This window comes from Leuresthes tenuis, unplaced genomic scaffold (assembly GCF_036924035.1).
Source record: "Leuresthes tenuis unplaced genomic scaffold, fLeuTen1.0.hap1 SCAF_5, whole genome shotgun sequence".
In the NCBI taxonomy this organism is placed as follows: Eukaryota; Metazoa; Chordata; class Actinopteri; order Atheriniformes; family Atherinopsidae; genus Leuresthes; species Leuresthes tenuis.
In genome coordinates, this window is record NW_027325359.1 from 25,113,548 (window position 1) to 25,134,236 (window position 20,689).

General features: G+C 46.4%; 5 non-coding genes across 5 annotated transcripts; all 5 read right to left on the bottom strand.

Moving 5' to 3' along the window:
* Positions 1-18,104: 18,104 nt before the first annotated feature.
* LOC140308315 (U5 spliceosomal RNA) lies at positions 18,105-18,218 on the bottom strand. The gene has a single exon (XR_011916273.1). It is a non-coding gene; the product is annotated as a U5 spliceosomal RNA (small nuclear RNA).
* A 411-nt stretch (positions 18,219-18,629) lies between these two features.
* On the bottom strand, positions 18,630-18,820 carry LOC140307925 (U2 spliceosomal RNA). Its single transcript, XR_011915945.1, has one exon. It is a non-coding gene; the product is annotated as a U2 spliceosomal RNA (small nuclear RNA).
* Positions 18,821-19,128: 308 nt separating this feature from the next.
* On the bottom strand, positions 19,129-19,242 carry LOC140308194 (U5 spliceosomal RNA). The gene has a single exon (XR_011916162.1). It is a non-coding gene; the product is annotated as a U5 spliceosomal RNA (small nuclear RNA).
* A 411-nt stretch (positions 19,243-19,653) lies between these two features.
* On the bottom strand, positions 19,654-19,844 carry LOC140308153 (U2 spliceosomal RNA). The gene has a single exon (XR_011916126.1). It is a non-coding gene; the product is annotated as a U2 spliceosomal RNA (small nuclear RNA).
* Positions 19,845-20,129: 285 nt separating this feature from the next.
* LOC140308195 (U5 spliceosomal RNA) lies at positions 20,130-20,243 on the bottom strand. Its single transcript, XR_011916163.1, has one exon. It is a non-coding gene; the product is annotated as a U5 spliceosomal RNA (small nuclear RNA).
* Positions 20,244-20,689: the final 446 nt, after the last annotated feature.

The window sequence follows — 20,689 nt, forward strand, 5'->3', positions numbered from 1 at the left end:
TTCTTTGTTGAAGTCGATCTAGACCTTGATAAATATGAAGGACAAAGAAGTTTTCACTTGGTTTGAGTGAAGGAATTCATTTTATACATAAAATCCCAAATCATGCAGAACGTATGAAAGTAAGCTTATTCTCGGATTCCTGTTCCTTCAGTGTTGCTCTTTCTTCTACTGCAATATACAATTTTGTTCTTTGTTGAAGTCGATCTAGACATTGATAAATATGAAGGTAAAAGCAGTTTTAACATAGTTTGAGTGAAGGAATTCATTTTATAGCAAAATCCCAAATCATGCAGAACGTATGAAAATAAGCTTATTCTCGGATTCCTGATCCTTCAGTGTCTCTCTTTCTTCTACTGCAAAATCTAATGTTGTTCTTTGTTGAAGTCGATCTAGACATTGATAAATATGAAGGTAAAAGCCGTTTTACCATAGTTTGATTGAAGGAATGCATTTTATAAGCAAAATCCCAAATCATGCAGAACTCATGAAAAGCTTTTTCTCGGATTTCTGAACCTTTCTTTCTTTTACTGCAAAATACTACGTTGTTTTTTGTTCAAATCTATCTAGACATTTATAAATACCAGCCGAACATCTCTGCTGCCGCTTTTGATAATTTATGGTTTGGTATTCTTACCTTTTCTTACCCGTTTGTGAGTAATTATGGCTGGATATTCACACCTTCTTGCAGCCGAACACCACTACTCCCGCTTTTGATGATGTATGGGCTGGCATTCTTACCTTTTCTAACACATTTTTCAGCAACTAGGGTGGGACATTCACACCTACTCACAGACAAACACCTCCGCTCTCGCATTTGATGGTGTATAGTAGGGCATTCTCACCCTTTCTCATCAGCTTTTTGCAAATTATGATCTGACATTCACACCTACTGCTTTTTACAAACTATGGTCAGACATTCACACCGTCTTACAGTGCAACACCTCCGCTCCCGCTTTTGATGGTGTATAGTCGGGCATTCAAACCTTTCTTACCCGCTTTTTACAAACTTTGGTCGGACATTCAGACCTTCTTGTAGCCGAAAACCTCCGCTCCCTCTTTTGATCATACATTGTCGGGCATTCGCACCTTTTCTTACCCGCTTTTTACAAACCATGGTGAGACTTTCACACCTTCTTGTAGCCGAACACATCCGCTCCCGCTATTGATTGTGTACAGTCGGATATTTGAACCTTTTCTTACCTTCTTTTTACCAACTATGGTTGGGCATTCACACCTACTTACAGCGGAACACGTCCGGTCTGTCTTTTGATGGTGTATGTTCGGGCATTCGAAGCTTTTCTTACCCGCTTTTTACAAACTATGCTCGGACATTCAAACCTTCTTGTAGCCGAACACATCCACTCCTGCTTTTGATGATGTATGGTTGGGCATTGGAACCTACTTGTTGCCCGCTATTCATTAATTATGGGTGGACATTAAAACCTTGTCGCAGCCAAACACGTCCGCTCCCTGTTTTGATCATGTATGGTTGGACATTCGCACCTTTTCTCACCCGCTTTTTGCAAACAATGGTCAGCAATTCATAGCTTCCTCTCCACCATACTTGTATGGTGGAATATTCACACCCACTTGCATCCGAAGACCTCCGCCCCCACTTTTGTTGATATTTAGTCGGTCATTCGCACCTTACCCGCTTTTGGCAAACTATGGCCTTCTTGCAGCCAAACACCTCTGATCTCGCTTTTGATGATGTAAGGTTGGGCATTCAGACCTTGCTTCACATGCTTTTCACCAAATATAGTCGGACATTCACACCTTCTTGCAGCCGAACACTTCCGCTCCACCTTTTAGTGTTCTATAACACCTTTTTTTCACCGCATTTTATAGATTATGGTTGGAAATTCTCAAACACTCTCATCCGAAGACTTCTCCTCTCGCTTTTGTTAATATATTTGAACTTTAGTCAGACATTCACACCTTCTTGCAGCTGAACCACCTCCGCTCCCTGTTTTGATCATGTATGGTCTGGCAATACTACCTTTTCTTACCCGTTTGTGAGTAATTATGGCTGGACATTCACACCTACTTTCAGCAGAACACCACTTCTCTCGCTTTTGATGATGTATGGACCGGCATTCTTACCTTTTCTAACACATTTTTCAGCAATTATGGTCGGAGATTCACACCTACTCACAGACGAACAACTCCGCTCCCGCACTTGATGGTGTATAGTTGGGCATTCTCACCCTTTCTCATCAGCTTTTTGCAAATTATGATCTGACATCCCTCCCTCCTGAGCTGTCACCTTATCGTGGTGGGGGAGTTTGCGTGCCCCAATGAGTCCGGGAGCTATGTTGCTCGGGGCTTTAAGCCCCTGGTAGGGTCACCCAAGGCAAGCAGATCCTAGATGAGGGACCAGACAAAGAACAGCTCAAAAGACCCCTTATGATGAACAAAAAATTTGGACCTCGTGATCCCTTGCCCGGATATGGGACACCGGGGCCTCCCCCCGGAGCCAGGCCCGGGGGTGGGGCCTCGCAGCGGGCGCCTGGTGGCCGGGTCTGTGCCCATGGGGCTCGGTCGGGCATAGCCCGAAATGATGACGTGGGTCCCCCTTCCGACGGGCTCACCACCCGTGGGAGGGGCCAAGGGGGTCGGGTGCGATGTGAGCTGGGTAGCGGCCGAAGGCAGAGGCCTTGGCGGTCTGATCCTCGGCTACTGAAGCTAGCTCTTGGGACGTGGAATGTCACCTCTCTGTTGGGGAAGGAGCCGGAGCTGGTGCGCGAGGCTGAGCGGTTCCGGCTAGATATAGTCGGACTCACCTCGACGCACGGCTTGGGCTCTGGAACCAGTCCTCTTGAGAGGGGTTGGACTCTCTTCCACTCTGGAGTTGCCCGTGGTGAGAGGCGCAGAGCAGGTGTGGGCATACTTATTGCCCCCCGGCTGTGTGCCAGTACATTGGGGTTTACCCCAGTGAACGAGAGGGTAGCCTCCCTCCGCCTTCGGGTGGGGGGACGAGTCCTGACTGTTGTTTGTGCCTATGCGCCAAACAGCAGTTCAGAGTACCCACCCTTTTTGGAGTCTCTGGGGGAGGCACTGGAGAATGCTCCTACCGGAGACTCCCTCGTTCTGCTGGGGGACTTCAATGCTCACGTGGGCAATGACAGTGAGACCTGGAGGGGTGTGATTGGGAGGAACGGCCCCCCCGATCTGAACCAGAGTGGTGTTATGTTGTTGGACTTCTGTGCTGGTCATGGACTGTCCATAACGAACACCATGTTCAGACATAAGGGTGTCCATATGTGCACTTGGCACCAGGACATCCTTGGCCGCAGTTCGATGATCGACTTTGTGGTTGTATCATCGGACTTGCGGCCGTATGTCCTGGACACTCGGGTGAAGAGAGGGGCGGAGCTGTCAACTGATCACCACCTGGTGGTGAGTTGGCTCCGCTGGTGGGGGAGGATGCCGATCAGACCTGGCAGGCCCAAACGTATTGTGAGGGTCTGCTGGGAGCGTTTGTCAGAATCCCCCATCAGAAGGAGCTTTAACTCCCACCTCCGGCAGAGCTTCAACCATATCCCGGGGGAGGTGGGGGACATTGAGTCCGAATGGGCCATGTTCCGTGACTCCATTGCCGAGGCAGCTGATCGGAGTTGTGGCCGTAAGGTGGTCGGTGCCTGTCGTGGCGGCAACCCTCGAACCTGCTGGTGGACACCAGTGGTGAGGGAAGCCGTCAAGCTGAAGAAGGAGTCCTATCGGGCCTTTTTGGCCAGTGGGACCCTGGAAGCAGCTGATAGGTACCGACAGGCCAGACGGGCTGCGGCTTCGGCGGTTGCTGAGAAAAAAACTCGGGCCTGGGAGGAGTTCGGTGAGACCATGGAGAACGATTTCCGGACGGCCTCGAAGAGATTCTGGTCCACCATCCGGCGTCTCAGGGGGGGGAAGCGGCTCACAGTCAACACTGTTTACAGTGGGGACGGGGCTTTGCTGACCTCAACTAGGGATGTTGTGAGTCGGTGGGGGGAGTACTTCGAGGAACTCCTCAATCCTACCAACACGTGCTCGGAAGAGGCAGAGTCGGAGAGCTCGGAGACGGGGCCTCCCATTTCTGGGGCTGAGGTTGCCGAGGTGGTCAAAAAGCTCCTCGGTGGCAAGGCCCCGGGGGTGGATGAGGTCCGTCCTGAGTTTCTCAAGGCTCTGGATGTTGTAGGGCTGTCTTGGCTGACACGCCTCTGCAGCATCGCGTGGACATCGGGGACAGTGCCTCTGGACTGGCAGATTGGGGTGGTGGTCCCCCTCTTTAAAAAGGGGGACCGGAGGGTGTGTTCCAACTATAGGGGTATCACACTCCTCAGCCTCCCTGGTAAGGTCTATTCGGGGGTATTGGAGAGGAGGATCCGTCGGATAATCGAGCCTCGGATTCAGGAGATGCAGTGTGGCTTTCGTCCTGGCCGTGGAACAGTGGACCAGCTCTATACCCTCGGCAGGATCCTGGAGGGTGCATGGGAGTTCGCCCAACCAGTCTACATGTGTTTTGTGGACTTGGAGAAAGCGTTCGACCGTGTCCCTCGTGGAGTCCTGTGGGGGGTGCTCCGGGAATATGGAGTGCCGGACCCCTTGATAGGGTCCGTTCGGTCTCTGTATGACCGGTGCCAGAGTTTGGTCCGCATTGCCGGCAGTAAGTCGGATACGTCGGATACGTGAGAGTTGGACTCCGTCAGGGCTGCCCTTTGTCACCGATTCTGTTCCTAACTTTTATGGACAGAATTTCTAGGCGCAGCCAGGGAGTTGAGGGTGTCCGATTTGGCGACCTCAGAATCGGGTCTCTGCTTTTTGCAGATGATGTGGTTCTGTTAGCGTCGTCAGGCCGTGACCTTCAGCTCTCACTGGAGCGATTCGCAGCCGAGTGTGAAGCGGCTGGGATGAGAATCAGCACCTCCAAATCCGAGACTATGGTTCTCAGCCGGAAAAGGGTGGAATGCTCTCTCCGGGTCGGGAATGAGATCCTTCCCCAAGTGGAGGAGTTCAAGTATCTCGGGGTCTTGTTCACGAGTGAGGGACGAATGGAGCGGGAGATTGACGGGCGGATCGGTGCGGCGTCTGCAGTGTTGCGGGCTCTGCACCGACCCGTCGTTGTGAAGAGGGAGCTGAGCCAGAAGGCGAAGCTCTCTACTTACTGGTCAATCTACGTTCCCATCCTCACCTATGGTCACGAGTTGTGGGTAGTGACCGAAAGAACAAGATCGCGAATACAAGCGGGCGAAATGGGTTTCCTCCGCAGGGTGTCTGGGCTCTCCCTTAGAGATAGGGTGAAAAGCTCAGTCATCCGGGAGGGGCTCGGAGTAGAACCGCTGCTCCTCCGCATTGAGAGGAGTCAGATGAGGTGGCTCGGGCATCTGGTTAGGATGCCCCCTGGGCGCCTCCCTGGGGAGGTGTTCCGGGCACGTCCCACTGGGAGGAGACCCCGGGGAAGACCCAGGACACGCTGGAGAGACTATGTCTCTCGGCTGGCCTGGGAACGCCTCGGGGTCCCCCCGGAAGAGCTGGAGGAAGTGGCCGGGGACAGAGACGTCTGGGTTTCTCTGCTCAAGCTGCTGCCCCCGCGACCCGACCCCCGGATAAGCGGCAGATGATGGATGGATGGATGGATCTGACATCCACACCTACTTGCAGTCGAACAGTTCTGCTCCCGCTTTTGATTATGTTTGGTTGGATATTCGAACCTTTTCTTAACTGCTTTTTACAAACTTTGGTTGGACGTTCACACCTTCTTGTAGCCGAACACATCTACAGCTGCTTTTGATGATGTATGGTTGGGCATTCGCACCATTTTTTTCCCCTTTTTTCAGGAATTATGGGTGGATATTCACATCTTCTTGCAGCGGAACACCTCCTCTCCCACTTATGATCATGTGCGGTTTGATTTTCGAAATTTTTACTTTCATGTTTTCTAGCAATTATTGATGGACATTCAGACCTTCTTGCAGCTGAACACCTCCGCTCCCGCTTTTGATCATACATTGTTGGGCATTCGCACCTTGTCTTACCAGATTTTTACAAACTTTAGTCGAACATTCACACCTTCTTGCAGCTGAACACCTCCGCTCCCGCTTTTGATGGTGTAAAGTCGGGCTTTCGAGCCTTTTCTTACCCGGTTTTTAGAAATTATGGCTGGACATTCAGACCTTGCAGCCAAACACCTCCGCTCCCTCTTTTGATCATACATGGCAAATGGATTTAATTTTAACAAGTCAGGGTTGAAACTGTTCACCTCCAACATATTTTATTTCCTACGTCATCCATCTGTGCTCGGGGCCAAGGCTGAGATAAACAAGGAGTTATCTCATAGAGAGGAACAAACAAATCCCAGCAGAAACCTTGAGAAGGAACTCCATCTGCCCCCACCCAAGAGGAACTTTGGAAAGGAGAGACATCAGAGGCAAGAAGAGAGGTCTTTATTTGCCCCAAACCCTCTCAACAGCACTAATGACCAGGACCAGGGACCAGGACCAGGACCTTCCCCAGCCCCCCAAACCCCTGACAGGTCATTGTGCTCCTCACCCTCCCTTTCTCCCTCCTCCTCCCCTCACCTGAAATTCACTGAGGAGATGATGGAACGGGTCAATGCTGGGCTTAGATCTACCCCCCAGCCCAATCCCTTTTTATCCCCCATAAACCCCCCACCAAAGCGGCCAAAGGTTCCCCGCCGAGCCCCGCCCCTACTAGAGCAGCCGAAGCGACGGAGCCCAGCCCCACCCCCTTCTGTCCCTTCACGCTGCCACCATGTACTGTCTCCGCAGTCTGATGTGTGATGTGTGAGGGGTCCAGGCTGTGTGAATTCTGACAGTCGTGACTTTTCCCAGGACAAGCTGGGACCCTGTTTATTAGAAGATCTTAAAATTTCTGTACTTTTAGGTGACAGAAGGAGAAATGTGACCCAGTCAAAACACAGAGAGTTGCACTCAAAAAGATCTTTAAATAAAGTAAACATACCTTGTGTGCCACAGACTGCACCCAAACACGAGGGGGCAAATAATACCTCTAAAACACTTAAGTTGGCTTTATTAAATGTTAGGTCTTTAGCTGGGAAAACATTCTTAATTGATGATTTTATCACTGAGCACACCCTGGATTTTATGTTTTTAACTGAAACTTGGTTGGAACAAAATAACAGTGCTGCTGTTCTTATTGAGTCAACCCCTCCTGGTTACAGTTTTATCAGCGAGGCCAGAGTGAGCAGGAGAGGAGGAGGGGTCGCAGTCTTATTCAATGAATCCTTTCAATGTAAGCAGTTATCTCCTGGAAGTTTTCAGTCCTTTGAATATATGGCTATACAGGTGAAGGCCTCACCCAGTGTCCTGTTTCTGAATATTTACAGGCCCCCTAAATACTGTTCAGATTTTTCTGAAGACCTCAGTGAACTGCTGTCTATGATCTGTGTTGATTTTGACTGTATAATTATTGTTGGTGATTTTAACATCCATATGGACAATCCTCAGGACAGAGGGACTAAAGACCTGAGTAACACTCTGGACAACTTTGGGCTGACTCAGCATATAACAGAGCCTACGCACAATAGGGGGCACACTCTAGACTTAGTGATCTCCAAGGGTCTAAGTATTTCAAAGATTACTGTGTCTGATGTGGGCCTGTCTGACCATTCCTGTGTTTTCTTTGAGAGTACGATTTCAGTGCACACAAATGTCTCAACAGCAGTGATCTCAAAACTGAAAACAGTAGTAAGATCTTTAACCAGGTTTTCTCCTTAGCACCTGCCCTGTCCGGGGGTTCAGTCAGTGAGCTCGTCAGTAGCTTTAATACTAAAATGTTAAATGTTATGGATACTATTGCTCCCATTAAGGTGAAGGTTATCTCTGGAAGGAAGAAGTCTCCATGGCGAAATTCCACACTGGTGAAAAATGGGAAAAGAGTGTGTCGGAAAGCTGAGCGCCGATGGAGAAAAACAAATCTCCAGGTTCATTATGACATCTATAAAGAGAAACTTCACTCTTATAATTTACAACTGAGGAATGCAAGGAAATCCTACTTCCCTGACATCATCACCAAAAACAGTCATAATGCTCGGGCCTTATTTGCTACAGTTGACAGGCTAACAAACCCTCCTGTGTCAGTGGCAAATGAACTCCATTCCACCATGGCCTGCAATGACTTTGCCAAATTCTTCATAGACAAAGTCCAAAATATTAGACAAGCAGTTGGTACATCAGCAGCAGGTTCAGCATATGTACTGTGTCCACCGAAAACCGGTTTAAACACCATGACACTATTTCAACCCATTAACAGTAAAGACCTGGAGGACATCTTACGTCACCTGAAGTCCTCCTCTTGCTGTTTAGACATCCTACCAACAGGTTTTTTCAAAGGGGTCTCAAAGACTTTGGAGTCAGACCTGTTACTGATTGTGAACCTGTCCTTAACGTCAGGTGTGTTTCCAGAGCCACTAAAAACAGCTGTAATTAAACCTCTGCTGAAAAAGGACAATCTTGATAAGACGCAAATGAACAACTACAGGCCCATCTCAAATCTCCCATTTTTAAGTAAGATCATTGAAAAAGCGGTTTTTCAACAGCTTAATTACTTTTTAACACAAAATAACTGCTATGATACCTTCCAGTCAGGCTTTAGACAGCACCACAGCACTGAGACTGCTCTGACCAAAGTGTTTAATGACATATGTCTGAATACAGACAGTGGAAAAATGTCAGTCTTAGTTTTACTGGATCTCAGTGCTGCCTTTGATACAGTTGACCACAATATATTACTCAAACAACTGGAGAACTGGGCTGGTCTTTCCGGAACTGTACTAAACTGGTTCAAAACATACTTAGAGAACAGGAAGTACTTTGTGTCAATAGGTAACTTTACATCTGAGCAGACAAGAATCACAAGTTCCCCAAGGTTCCATCCTGGGACCTCTTCTTTTTAACATCTACATGCTCCCACTGGTACAGATTATAAAAAACAACCAAATAAACTACCATAGCTATGCAGATGACACACAGATGTATATAACAATGTCACCAGGAGACAGAGGGCCTGTACAGGCCCTTGGAAAATGCATTGAGGAGATTAATGACTGGATGTGCCACAACTTCCTCCAGCTAAACAAAAACAAAACTGAGGTAATTGTCTTTGGAGCCAAAGATAAACGATTGAAAGTCACCACAGAGCTTCAATCTATAAATCTAAAAACGACCAACCAGGCCAGAAATCTGGGTGTAGTGATGGACTCAGACCTAAATTTGGACAAACACATTAAGGCATTAACAAAGTCAGCCTACTATCACCTTAAGAATATATCAAGGCTAAAAGATCTGATGTCTCAGCAGGACCTGGAAAAACTAGTCCATGCATTCATCTTTAGTAGGCTTGATTATTGTAATAGCATCTTTACAGGTCTGCCTAAAAAGTCAGTTAGACAACTGCAGCTCATCCAGAACTCAGCTGCTCGAGTCCTCACTAAGACCAAAAAAGTGGAGCACATCACAGTCCAGCTCTCAAGTCTTTACACTGGCTGCCTGTCCATCAGAGGATAGACTTTAAAGTTCTGATGCTGGTCTATAAAGCTCTGAATGGTCAAGGACCAAAATACATCAGTGACCTCCTGACCCACTATGAACCTTCCAGACCCCTCAGGTCATCTGGATCCGGTATTTTATCAGTTCCCAGAGTCAAAACCAGACATGGAGAAGCTGCATTCAGCTTCTATGCTCCACATGTCTGGAACAAAGTCCCAGAAAGCCTCAGATCAGCTGAAACACTCAGTGTATTTAAGTCCAGGTTGAAGACACATCTATTTTAAGCTGCATTTGAATAAGCTTGAGTTTCAAAACGGAATCATGTTTTAACTATTGATTTTATCTTTCATATATATAATTTTTTCTGATTTTATCTATTGTTCTTATTTCCTTCTTTTGTTTAAATTTTAAATCATGCTTTTTATTTCTTCTGTTTTAATGTCTCTGTGAAGCACTTTGAATCACCTTGTTGTTGAATTGTGCTATACAAATATACTTGCCTTGTCTTGCCTTGCCTTACATTGTCGGGCATTCGCACCTTGTCTTACCCGCTTTTTACAAACTATAGTCAGACATCCACACCTTCTTGCAGCTGAACCACCTCCGCTTACTGTTTTGATCATGTATGGTCTGGCAATACTACCTTTTCTTACCCGTTTGTGAGTAATTATGGCTGGACATTCACACCTACTTTCAGCAGAACACCACCTCTCTCGCTTTTGATGATGTATGGACCGGCATTCTTACCTTTTCTAACACATTTTTCAGCAATTATGTTCGGAGATTCACACCTACTCACAGACGAACAACTCCGCTCCCGCATTTGATGGTGTATAGTCGGGCATTCTCACCCTTTCTCATCAGCTTTTTGCAAATTATGATCTGACATCCACACCTACTTGCAGTCGAACAGTTCTGCTCCCGCTTTTGATTATGTTTGGTTGGATATTCGAACCTTTTCTTAACTGCTTTTTACAAACTTTGGTTGGACGTTCACACCTTCTTGTAGCCGAACACATCCACAGCTGCTTTTGATGATGTATGGTTGGGCATTCGCACCTTTTTTTTACCCATTTTTCAGGAATTATGGGTGGATATTCACACCTTCTTGCAGCTGAACACCTCCTCTCCCACTTATGATCATGTGCGGTTTGATATTAGAAATTTTTACTTTCATGTTTTCTAGCAATTATTGATGGACATTCAGACCTTCTTTGCAGCTGAACACCTCCGCTCCCGCTTTTGATCATACATTGTCGGGCATTCATAACTTGTCTTACCAGATTTTTACAAACTTTAGTCGAACATTCACACCTTCTTGCAGCTGAACACCTCCGCTCCCGCTTTTGATGGTGTAAAGTCGGGCTTTCGAGCCTTTTCTTACCCGGTTTTTAGAAATTATGGTTGGATATTCAGACCTTGCAGCCGAACACCTCCGCTCCCTCTTTTGATCATACATTGTCGGGCATTCGCACCTTGTCTTACCCGCTTTTTACAAACTATAGTCAGACATTCACACGTTGCAGCTGAACCACCTCCGCTCCCTGTTTTGATCATGTATGGAGTGGCAATACTACCTTTTCTTACCCATTTGTGAGTAATTATGGCTGGACATTCACACCTACTTGCAGTCGAACAGCTCTGCTCCTGCTTTTGATTTTGTTTGGTTGGATATTCGAACCTTTTCTTAACTGCTTTTTACAAACTTTGGTCGGACGTTCACACCTTCTTGCAACCGAACACCTCCGCTTCCGCTTTTGATGGTATATATTCGGGAATTCGAACATTATCTTACCCGCTTTTTACAAACTATGCTCGGACATTCAAACCTTCTTATAGCCGAACACATCCACTCCTGCTTTTGATGATGTGTGGTTGGGCATTCGAACCCACTTCTTGCCCGCTTTTCATTAATTATGGGTGGACATTCACACCTTGTCGCAGTCAAACACCTCCGCTCCCTGTTTTGATGGTGTATGGTTGGACATTCGCACCTTTTCTCACCCGCTTTTTGCAAACTATGGTCAGCAATTCACAGCTTCCTCTCCACCATACTTGTATGGTGGGATATTCACACCCACTTGCATCCGAAGACCTCCGCCCCCACTTTTGTTGATATTTAGTCGGTCATTCGCACCTTACCCGCTTTTGGCAAACTATGGCCTTCTTGCAGCCAAACACCTCTGATCTCGCTTTTGATGATGTAAGGTTGGGCATTCAGACCTTGCTTCCCCTGCTTTTCACCAAATATAGTCGGACATTCACACCTTCTTGCAGCCGAACACTTCCGCTCCACCTTTTAGTGTTCTATCACACCTTTTTTTCACCGCATTTTATAGATTATGGTTGGAAATTCTAAACCACTCTCATCCGAAGACCTCTCCTCCCGCTTTTGTTAATATATTTGAACTTTAGTCGGACATTCACACCTTCTTGCAGCTGAACCACCTCCGCTCCCTGTTTTGATCATGTATGGTCTGGCAATACTACTTTTTCTTACCCGTTTGTGAGTAATTATGGCTGGACATTCACACCTACTTTCAGCAGAACACCACCTCTCTCGCTTTTGATGATGTATGGACCGGCATTCTTACCTTTTCTAACACATTTTTCAGCAATTATGGTCGGAGATTCACACCTACTCACAGACAAACAACTCCGCTCCCGCATTTGATGGTGTATAGTCGGGCATTCTCACCCTTTCTCATCAGCTTTTTGCAAATTATGATCTGACATTAACACCTGCTTTTGATGATGTATGGTTGGGTATTCGCACCTTTTTTTTACCCATTTTTCAGCAATTATGGGTGGACGTTCACACCTTCTTGCAGCTGAACACCTCCTCTCCCACTTATGATCATGTGCGGTTTGATTTTCGAAATTTTTACTTTATTTTTTTCTAGCAATTATTGATGGACATTCAGACCTTCTTGCAGCTGAACACCTCCGCTCCCGCTTTTGATCATACATTGTCGGGCATTCGCACCTTGTCTTACCAGATTTTTACAAACTTTAGTCGAACATTCACACCTTCTTGCAGCTGAACACCTCCGCTCCCTCTTTTGATTATACATTGTCGGGCATTCGCACCTTGTCTTACCCGCTTTTTACAAACTATAGTCAGACATTCACACGTTGCAGCTGAACCACCTCCGCTTCCTGTTTTGATCATGTATGGTCTGGCAATACTACCTTTTCTTACCCGTTTGTGAGTAATTATGGCTGGACATTCACACCTACTTTCAGCAGAACACCACCTCTCTCGCTTTTGATGATGTATGGACCGGCATTCTTACCTTTTCTAACACATTTTTCAGCAATTATGGTCGCAGATTCACACCTACTCACAGACAAACAACTCCGCTCCCGCATTTGATGGTGTATAGTCGGGCATTCTCACCCTTTCTCATCAGCTTTTTGCAAATTATGATCTGACATCCACACCTACTTGCAGTCGAAGAGTTCTGCTCCCGCTTTTGATTATGTTTGGTTGGATATTCGAACCTTTTCTTAACTGCTTTTTACAAACTTTGGTTGGACGTTCACACCTTCTTGTAGCCGAACACATCCACAGCTGCTTTTGATGATGTATGGTTGGGCATTCACACCTTTTTTTTACCCATTTTTCAGGAATTATGGGTGGATATTCACACCTTCTTGCAGCTGAACGCCTCCTCTCCCACTTATGATCATGTGTGGTTTGATTTTAGAAATTTTTACTTTCATGTTTTCTAGCAATTATTGATGGACATTCAGACCTGCTTGCAGATGAACACCTCCGCTCCCGCTTTTGATCATACATTGTCGGACATTCATACCTTGTCTTACCAGATTTTTACAAACTTTAGTCGAACATTCACACCTTCTTGCAGCTGAACACCTCCGCTCCCGCTTTTGATGGTGTAAAGTCGGGCTTTCGAGCCTCTTCTTACCCGGTTTTTAGAAATTATGGTTGGATATTCAGACCTTGCAGCCGAACACCTCCGCTCCCACTTTTGATCATACATTGTCGGGCATTCGCACCTTGTCTTACCCGCTTTTTACAAACTATAGTCAGACATTCACACGTTGCAGCTGAACCACCTCCGCTCCCTGTTTTGATCATGTATGGAGTGGCAATACTACCTTTTCTTACCCGTTTGTGAGTAATTATGGCTGGACATTCACACCTACTTGCAGTCGAACAGCTCTGCTCCTGCTTTTGATTTTGTTTGGTTGGATATTCGAACCTTTTCTTAACTGCTTTTTACAAACTTTGGTCGGACGTTCACACCTTCTTGCAACCGAACACCTCCGCTTCCGCTTTTGATGGTATATATTCGGGAATTCGAACCTTTTCTTACCCGTTTTTTACAAACCATGGTCGGACTTTCACACCTTCTTGTAGCCGAACAACTCCACTCCCGCTATTGATTGTGTACAGTCGTGTAGTTTAACCTTTTCTTACCCGCTTTTTAACAACTATGGTCGGACATTCACACCGTCTACAGCGGAACACCTCCGCTTCCGCTTTTGATGGTGTATAGTCGGGCATTCGAACCTTTTCTTACCCGCTTTTTACAAACTATGGTCGGACATTCAAACCTTCTTGTAGCCGAAAAGCTCTGCTCCCTCTTTTGATCATAAATTGTCGGGCATTTGCACCTTTTCTTACCCGCTTTTTACAAACCATGGTCGGACTGTCACACCTTCTTGTAGCCGAACACATCTGCTCCCGCTATTGATTGTGTACAGTCGGGTTTTTTAACCTTTTCTTACTCGCTTTTTACCAACTCTGGTCGGACATTCACACCTTCTTACAGCGGAACACCTCCGCTCCCTCTTTTGATGGTGTATGTTCGGGCATTCGAACCTTTTCTTACCCGCTTTTTACAAATTATGCTCGGACATTCAAACCTTTTTATAGCCGAACACATCCACTCCTGCTTTTGATGATGAGTGGTTGGGCATTCGAACCTACTTCTTGCCCGCTTTTCATTAATTATGGGTGGACATTCACACCTTGTCGCAGCCAAACACCTCCGCTCCCTGTTTTGATGGTGTATGGTTGGACATTCGCACCTTTTCTCACCCGCTTTTTGCAAACTATGGTCAGCAATTCACAGCTTCCTCTCCACCATACTTGTATGGTGGGATATTCACACCCACTTGCATCCGAAGACCTCCGCCCCCACTTTTGTTGATATTTAGTCGGTCATTCGCACCTTACCCGCTTTTGGCAAACTATGGCCTTCTTGCAGCCAAACACCTCTGATCTCACTTTTGATGATGTAAGGTTGGGCATTCAGACCTTGCTTCACCTGCTTTTCACCAAATATAGTCGGACATTCACACCTTCTTGCAGCCGAACACTTCCGCTCCACCTTTTAGTGTTCTATCACACCTTTTTTTCACCGCATTTTATAGATTATGGTTGGAAATTCTCAACCAATCTATCCGAAGACCTCTCCTCCCGCTTTTGTTAATATATTTGAACTTTAGTCAGACATTCACACCTTCTTGCAGCTGAACCACCTCCGCTCCCTGTTTTGATGATGTATGGTCTGGCAATACTACTTTTTTTTACCCGTTTGTGAGTAATTATGGCTGGACATTCACACCTACTTTCAGCAGAACACCACCTCTCTCGCTTTTGATGATGTATGGACCGGCATTCTTACCTTTTCTAACACATTTTTCAGCAATTATGGTCGGAGATTCACACCTACTCACAGACAAACAACTCCGCTCCCGCATTTGATGGTGTATAGTCGGGCATTCTCACCCTTTCTCATCAGCTTTTTGCAAATTATGATCTGACATTAACACCTGCTTTTGATGATGTATGGTTGGGTATTCGCACCTTTTTTTTTACCCATTTTTAAGGAATTATGGGTGGACATTCACACCTTCTTGCAGCTGAACACCTCCTCTCCCACTTATGATCATGTGCGGTTTGATTTTCGAAATTTTTACTTTAATTTTTTCTAGCAATTATTGATGGACATTCAGACCTTCTTGCAGCTGAACATCTCCGCTCCCGCTTTTGATCATACATTGTCGGACATTCATACCTTGTCTTACCAGATTTTTACAAACTTTAGTCGAACATTCACACCTTCTTGCAGCTGAACACCTCCGCTCCCGCTTTTGATGGTGTAAAGTCGGGCTTTTGAGCCTTTTCTTACCCGGTTTTTAGAAATTATGGTTGGACATTCAGACCTTGCAGCCGAACACCTCCGCTCCCTCTTTTGATTATACATTGTCGGGCATTCGCACCTTGTCTTACCCGCTTTTTACAAACTATAGTCAGACATTCACACGTTGCAGCTGAACACCTCCGCTCCCGCTTTTGATGGTGTAAAGTCGGGCTTTTGAGCCTTTTCTTACCCGGTTTTTAGAAATTATGGTTGGACATTCAGACCTTGCAGCCGAACACCTCCGCTCCCTCTTTTGATTATACATTGTCGGGCATTCGCACCTTGTCTTACCCGCTTTTTACAAACTATAGTCAGACATTCACACGTTGCAGCTGAACCACCTCCGCTCCCTGTTTTGATCATGTATGGTCTGGCAATACTACCTTTTCTTACCCGTTTGTGAGTAATTATGGCTGGACATTCACACCTACTTTCAGCAGAACACCACCTCTCTCGCTTTTGATGATGTATGGACCGGCATTCTTACCTTTTCTAACACATTTTTCAGCAATTATGGTCGCAGATTCACACCTACTCACAGACAAACAACTCCGCTACCGCATTTGATGGTGTATAGTCGGGCATTCTCACCCTTTCTCATCAGCTTTTTGCAAATCATGATCTGACATTCACACCTACTTGCAGTCGAAAAGCTCTGCTCCCGCTTTTGATTATGTTTGGTTGGATATTCAAACCTTTTCTTAACTGCTTTTTACAAACTTTGTTCGGAGGTTCACGTCTTCTTGAAGCCGAACACCTCCGCTTCCGCTTTTGATGGTGTACAGTCGGGCATTTTAACCTTTTCTTACCCGCTTTTTACCAACTATGGTCGGACATTCACACCTTCTTGCAGCTGAACACCTCCGCTCCCGCTTTTGATGGTGTATAGTCGGGCTTTCGAGCCTTTTCTTCCCCGGTTTTTACAAATTATGGTTGGACATTCAGACCTTGCAGCCGAAAACCTCCGCTCCCTCTTTTGATCATACATTGTTGGGCATTCGCACCTTGTCTTACGCGCTTTTTACAAACTTTAGTCAGAAATTCACACCTTGCAGCTGAACCACCTCCGCTCCCTGTTTTGATCATGTATTGTCTGGCAATACTACCATTTCTTACCCGTTTGTGAGTAATCTTCTAAAAGGTCATACCTGTCATTTTTTCCATTGAAACCATAAATATTTAAGAGGTTAAAGTCTTGCCCCATAAAATTCAAGTGTGCTAAAAGTGCCCGTCCGTCTCGCACCAGAACATGCGGATTTTTAATTAGAATGGCCACACCATCATTTTTAATTTGATTTGAGCCACTCCATATCGATAAATTGGGCCACATTTACTCCCATTGTCTATGGTTTTTCAAAAAAGGTAGTCCACATTCTTGTATTAAAAACACATCTGATTTTATGGAGTCTAAGAAGGATATAATACTCTGGGCTCTTGTCTTTGATTTCACACTTCTCACATTTAGTGTTGAGAAGGTGAGAACCATTAAAAGGATAAAGGAAAGTAGGTATGTCATTTTCGTTTTTCTAAGTTATCAAAACAAATTACACACTCAGGTTATTTCTTGGGAAACTAGCTCTCCTTTTCGGACTCTCGTGTTGGCCTCTGATGCAATGTTGCATTTAACTTTGAGTCCCTGGGGGTTGATTGCAGAGCTAAAGGGAATCAGAGGACAACTCAGATGCCGTCCTCCTCGGCTGTTGACCTTCGGGGAGGTGAGTACCTTCACTAGACTCACCTGTCTGCTCTTCCTCCTCATTTAGCTTAGCTCCACCCTCTGCCTGTGAATTCTCACAGACTTCAGCACTGAGTGGTGAGGCCTCTACAGGCCCCTCTCCTTTTTGCTCCTCACTTCCAATCCAAGCTTTTAGCGGGAAGTTTGAATTTATTGGGTCAACCTCTTCACTTTGTTCACCAACTGCCACCTCTGGTCCTTCTCTTTGTTGGCTTGACTGTGGCTTTACCGTCTTTAATTTGTTGGCAAAAGATTTAGGGCAATCTCAGAAGAGGTGATTTAATTCTCCACAGAGATTACATTTCCTGCCATTTGGACACTCTCCAAAAGTGTCCCCAATTTCTCTGCACTTCCCACATATCACCTTGGTACAAGCCTCAACCAGGTGCCCATGCTCACCACACTTGCGGCAGAGCTTGGGCTGCCCCTGGTACTGGATGTAACCTCGGTTTTCGAGGTGGCCAGAGTGTCACTTTGCATCTCCGCCCACCCGCTGCACTGAGCACTCTTCAGCCCTTTTAAATGGTATAACTTTGCACTCCCGCACGCTCCAGCGAGCACCATTCAAGCAACAACTTTGCACTCCAGCTTCAAACATCGGCACAGTCGCAACAAGTAAGGCAACTCTACTCAGAGAAGTCACTCTGCACAGTAACAAGATTTCTTTTGCACAGACAGAAAGGGCTTCACCCGCAAAGGTAAAGCCTGCCAAAAATAGCAACAACTCATTAGTGCTGCTCTCCACGGAAGTCTTTAGTAAAAGGCGAAAGACTTGTACATTATGAAGAGAAACCAGAGTACGATTATCTGTCACTGCGGGAGCAGGGCATCAGGCTAGTTGGCATAGCCACCTTCCCCATGGTGAGCTTTGCTTGGTTGAGACGCTTGCTCCCCCTCCTTGCTCCTCGGCTGACCAAGTAGGAAAAATCGGGCCCTATTCGATGGCTGCCTTGTCTTTTACTCTGTGCAAAAGACAAGGCAGCCACAAACACCACGGGAACACCGTATTGAGGCTTTGTTCTGACCGCTCATTCAGTGTCGCGTTTCTTTCAAGCAATTCTCCCGGTTAGCCCGCACTCGGCTCGCCCCCAGAGCTGTGTTAAAGTCTACTTCGCATTCACTCTCTTTTCTCAGCAGACTAAAAGAAAGTTTCATCTTGGGCTCCCTGAAACTTCCATCCTGCACCACTGTTTGCTTTTTCACAAGAGCAGAGAAGAGCGCACCGTTCCCAGCGGCACTGCAGTACCGGGTCGATGCTTGGAGTGAACGGAGCAAGCTCCTTTTTCAACTCCTATTGCTAAAAATCCATTTAATATGTAGTCCTCGTACAAAGGCCATATCAGATATTAAACTGATAAGAACAGGTACTACACTTGATCTTAGCCAAAAGGCCGAGAAGCGATAACTGTCCACTGGTTCACGTCCGAGGGCCCTTCCTGGCACAATGCACACTTGTAGCGGTGTTCTTTTTATGGCCATAGGTGGCCAGAGTGTCACTTTGCACCTCCGCCCACCCGCTGCACTGAGCACTCTTCAGCCCTTTTAAATGGTATAACTTTGCACTCCCGCACGCTCCAGCAAGCACCATCCAAGCAACAACGTTGCACTCCAGCTTCAAACATCGGCACAGTCGCAACAAGTAAGGCGACTCTACTCAGAGAAGTCACTCTGCACAGTAACAAGATTTCTTTTGCACAGACGGAAAGGGCTTCACCCGCAAAGGTAAAGCCTGCCAAAAATAGAAACAACTCATTAGTGCTGCTTTCCACGGAAGTCTTTAGTAAAAGGCGAAAGACTTGTACGTTATGAAGAGAAACCAGAGTACGATTATCCGTCACTGCGGGAGCAGGGCATCAGGCTAGTTGGCATAGCCACCTTCCCCATGGTGAGCTTTGCTTGGTTGAGACGCTTGCTCCCCCTCCATGATCCTCGGCTGACCAAGTAGGAAAAATCGGGCCCTATTCGATGGCTGCCTTGTCTTTTACTCTGTGCAAAAGACAAGGCAGCCACAAACACCACGGGAACACTGTATTGAGGCTTTGTTCTGACCGCTCATTCAGTGTCGCGTTTCTTTCAAGTAATTCTCCCGGTTAGCCCGCACTCGGCTTGCCCCCAGAGCTGTGTTAAAGTCTACTTCGCATTCACTCTCTTTTCTCAGCAGACTAAAAGAAAGTTTCATCTTGGGCTCCCTGAAACTTCCATCCTGCACCACTGTTTGCTTTTTCACAAGAGCAGAGAAGAGCGCACCGTTCCCAGCGGCACTGCAGTACCGGGTCGATGCTTGGAGTGAACGGAGCAAGCTCCTTTTTCAACTCCTATTGCTAAAAATCAATTTAATATGTAGTCCTCGTACAAAGGCCATATCAGATATTAAACTGATAAGAACAGTTACTACACTTGATCTTAGCCAAAAGGCCGAGAAGTGATATCTGTCCACTGGTTCACGTCCAAGGGCCCTTCCTGGCACAATGCGCACTTGTAGCGGTGTTCTTTTTATGGCCATAGGTGGCCAGAGTGTCACTTTGCACCTCCGCCCACCCGCTGCACTGAGCACTCTTCAGCCCTTTTAAATGGTATAACTTTGCACTCCCGCACGCTCCAGCAAGCACCATCCAAGCAACATCGGCACAGTTGCAACAAGTAAGGCGACTCTACTCAGAGAAGTCACTCTGCACAGTAACAAGATTTCTTTTGCACAGACGGAAAGGGCTTCACCCGCAAAGGTAAAGCCTGCCAAAAATAGAAACAACTCATTAGTGCTGCTTTCCACGGAAGTCTTTAGTAAAAGGCGAAAGACTTGTACGTTATGAAGAGAAACCAGAGTACGATTATCCATCACTGCGGGAGCAGGGCATCAGGCTAGTTGGCATAGCCACCTTCCCCATGGTGAGCTTTGCTTGGTTGAGACGCTTGCTCCCCCCCTTGCTCCTCGGCTGACCAAGTAGGAACAATCGGGCCCTATTCGATGGCTGCCTTGTCTTTTACTCTGTGCAAAAGACAAGGCAGCAACAAAAACACCACGGGAAAACCGTATTGAGGCTTTGTTCTGACCGCTCATTCGGTGTCGCGTTTCTTTCAAGCAATTCTCCCGGTTAGCCCACACTCGGCTCGCTCCTAGAGCCGTGTTAAAGTCTACTTCGCATTCATTCTTGTTTCTCAGCAGACTCTTGGGATTTTATCTATAAAATGAATTCCTTCACTCAAACTATGTTAAAACTGCTTTGTCCTTCATATTTACCATGTCTAGAAAGATTTAAACAAAAAAAACAACG